Source organism: Camellia sinensis, chromosome 15, assembly GCF_055761805.1.
Source record: "Camellia sinensis isolate YWXY chromosome 15, ASM5576180v1, whole genome shotgun sequence".
Classification (NCBI taxonomy): domain Eukaryota; kingdom Viridiplantae; phylum Streptophyta; class Magnoliopsida; order Ericales; family Theaceae; genus Camellia; species Camellia sinensis.
The window spans coordinates 28,003,854-28,007,762 of record NC_138975.1 but is presented as its reverse complement, the minus strand read 5'-3'; the positions used below and the strand labels follow the sequence as shown (position 1 = coordinate 28,007,762).

General features: G+C 38.8%; 1 pseudogene; it reads left to right on the top strand.

The window, feature by feature from the left end:
* Positions 1–931: 931 nt before the first annotated feature.
* Positions 932–3,493, top strand: LOC145812881 (G-type lectin S-receptor-like serine/threonine-protein kinase LECRK3; annotated as a pseudogene).
* Positions 3,494–3,909: the final 416 nt, after the last annotated feature.

Sequence of the window (3,909 nt, the reverse complement as noted above, 5' to 3'; positions counted from 1 at the left end):
ACTTTCGGGCAAAGAACTAAGTAGCATCAAAGCCTGCAACTCATCATCAAAAACAATTTTCATAGAAGCAAGTTGGTTAACAATACTCTTTATTTCATTCAGATGTTCTGGAATAAGGCTGCCTTCTTTATATTTTAAATTAACCAACTTACGAAACAGAAAAGCTTTATTTGTGGCTGATTTCCTATCATAAAGGCCCTCTAATTTTTTCCATAAATCATGTGCTGAAGTTTCAGTAGCAACATGATGAAACACACTGTCATCAATCCATTGACGGATAACACCAACGGCTTTTCGATTAAGCCTATTCCATTCATCATCTTTCATACCCTCGGGTTTGCCAGAATCACCCTCAATGGGTCCATATAAATCTTTACAAAATAATAGGTCCTCCATTTTAGTTTTCCAAGTTACCCAATTACTTCCATTGAAGCTAGACATGCGACCCACATCCCCCTCCATTGATTTACACAAATAAATAAATCCAAGTAAACCGTAAGCTCTGATACCAGTTGTTAGAGAAAAACGATGATTCCCCACAAGTAAATCAATCAATGGGAATAAAAACTAATGCGGAAAAATTAAATCAAAGGCAACACAAGAATTTTTACGTGGTTCCCTCAATGTGAGGTACGTCCACGGGATCGAAATCCGATTCCACTATCAACCAAATAAGTTCCAAACGATTACAAACGAGACACTAATGGTCTCACAAAACCACCCTTAGGTGAATTCCAAATAATCACAAATAAACAAAGAGGAAAGACCTCACCAAATAGATGAACCAAAAACTTCTGAATCAGAGTTGAAGAAGATCCAAAATAACAAACCAAAATCGAACCGAAAGCCGAACCACACGAAGCAGAACTGACCCAAACGTTTGACTCCACTGAATTGCTCTCAATCAGCCGCAGCACATTATCTCACCAAGATGAATCAATTGGCAGCCACACTATTCCACCCAAGTATTATTTCACCAAGGAAAAGATGTATTTGCTGCCACTTTTTCTTCACAACTTCCACGGAGCAAAAAAAAACATAAACAATATATATGTATATATTGTGAATTTAGGATTTTGTAATCAAATCTAATTGTATCCAAATTAGATTGGATTTCCTCAAATATAATATATAAAAATATATTATACCTAAATCAAGTCAAATTAAAACTCTTTTAATAAACTAATTGGGTCCCACGCTCCAATAAGGAGGTATACCTAACGCTCAATAGAACCAAAACAGTTGTATGGACCGCGAATAGAGATGATCCACCAATCACCTCCATCAATTTGACTCTGAAGCTGACCAGGAACGGGAAACTTGTTCTGAGAACAGAGCACGGAAAAGAGAAGCTGATAGCAAACACCACAGGCTCCGCTGCCTCTGCCTCCATGCTCGATTCGGGAAATTTTGTTCTATACGACACTGACTCCCGAGTCATTTGGGAGTCTTTTAATTCTCCAACCGACACCATTCTAGGAGGACAGACACTTTCAATGGGTGGGCAGCTGATCTCTAGTTTATCAGACACTGAATACACAACTGGGCGGTATAAACTCAGGATGCAGACTGATGGGAACCTTGTTTTGTACCCACTAAACACTGCAGATAGGGGACTAGATGCTTATTGGGCCTCGGGCACTTGGATGAAAGTCCCCAAATCCCTTTCCCTTTACCTCAATCAGTCTACGGGCACTCTGGATATCATAAACAGCACTAGTTTGAGAATAATCAAATCCTTCAAGCCAGAGTCATCTTACAAGTCATCTTACAACAATAACAAAACAATCATTTATCGTGCAACACTTGATTTCGATGGAGTTTTCAGATTGTACTCTCATCTTTTTGATGAGAGTACTAATGATTTCAAGTTTAAAATTGATTGGAAAGCACCAGAAAATCCATGTGAAGTGAAAGGTTATTGTGGCTTAAACAGTTTCTGCACATTAGATGACAACCAGCCATATTGCCGTTGTATTCCCGGTACAGATTTCGTTGATCCTAACAAGGGGTTGCTCGGCTGCGAGACAAACTTCCCTCGAAAAGGGTGCGAGAGTGGGATAGAAAATGACACCACCTCATTTAACATAACTACCATGGAGAATATAGAATGGGGAGACCTTCCATATGCTCAAGAATCACAAATGTCAATAGAAGATTGCAAGAAGTCTTGTTTGGAAGATTGCTATTGTGAAGCAGCTGATTACTCATTGGACGACAGATATTGCAAGAAACAAAGTCTTCCTCTTATGTATGTTAGAAGAAATGTTGTGGGAGCCTCCTCCAAGCTCACCGCAATCTTTAAGGTGCGCATCATCAAAAGTGAGAAGCCAACACTACCACTAACACTACCACCAACACCTACACCAACACCAACACCAACACTAATATTGGTCAAGAGCAGAAAAGAAGTAATGTTAATACTACTTGTAACTATGGGTTTACTTACAAGCTCATGTGCTGCTCTTTCCATCTCCGGCACATATATTTACAAATTTAGAGTTTTGAGCACAAAAGGCTGTTGCAATATGGAAACTTGAGCATTGCGGCGGAGCTCACCTTGCATTTGTTTTCATACAGTGAGCTCAGAAAAGCAACCAATGGGTTCAAAGAAGAGCTAGGAAAGGGCTCCTTCGGAGCAGTTTACAAAGGTACTTTGTGCAGAGGAAAAAGGTTAATTGCGGTGAAGAGACTCCACCAGAAGGTTGTGGAAGAAGGCGAAAGGGAGTTTCAGGCAGAGATGAGAGCAATCGGGAGAAAACACCACAGAAATTTAGTCCAATTGCTCGGATACTGTATTGAGGGTTCTAAAAGGCTTTTGGTTTACGAGTACATGAGCAATGGCTCTCTTGCAGATCTTCTCTTCAAATCTAAAAGGTGCCCGGATTGGAATGAGAGAATCAGAATTGCCCTAAATGTTGCGAGAGGGATCCTCTATCTACACGAAGAGTGTGAGACTCCTATAATTCATTGCGATATAAAGCCTCAAAACATATTGATGGATGAGCTTTGGAATGCAAAAATCTCCGACTTTGGGTTGGCCAAGTTTTTGATGCCTGATCAAACGAGCACCTTTACAGAAGTCAGGGGGACTATGGGATACTTGGCTCCGGAATGGCAGAGAAACAATCCCATATCAGTCAAGGCTGATGTTTACAGTTATGGGATAGTGTTGTTGGAAATTGTTTGTTGCAGAAGAAGCTTGGAAGTTAATGTATCAACACCAGAAGAGGTGGTTCTCTCTCGTTGGGTCTATAGGTGCTTTGCTGGGAGGGAGTTGAACAAGCTTATTGTTGAGGGTGATGAAGAAGTTGACATGCAGACACTAGAGAACATGGTTAAAGTGGGACTTTGGTGTATTCAAGATGAACCAGCTCTTCGTCCTTCCATGAAAAGTGTAGTTCTGATGCTTGAAGGCATTACTGATATATCAATCCGTCCATGTCCAACTACGTACTAATGGATGTCATCTATAGAAGTTCATTAATAATGTACCAGCATCTTCTGTTGGAGATCAAGGATTAGCAGTTCTACTGAATAGACCATGTGACTGCATTCACCCAAAAAAAAGACCATGTGACTGCAATAATATTTATTTGAAGGATATCTTAGTACATAATTAATTCTTGCTTATATATATATATATATATAATCTAATAATGAAGTTATGCAATTTTAATAATTTCCTCTCTTAAATAAATGTGCAAATAGTTTGCCGGTGTATGTAATGATAAATTTCAATGTTGTTGTTCTTTTAATCAATAAATAATAGTTTTTTGTTTGGCTAAATTTTCACCATTTTCTTGATGAAATGGTTGAACAGTTCTCGCTTCTTGCCTGCCTCATCTTTCTATATATATATATATATATATATATTTTTTTTTTTGTTTGTCAAGAATACTACTGATG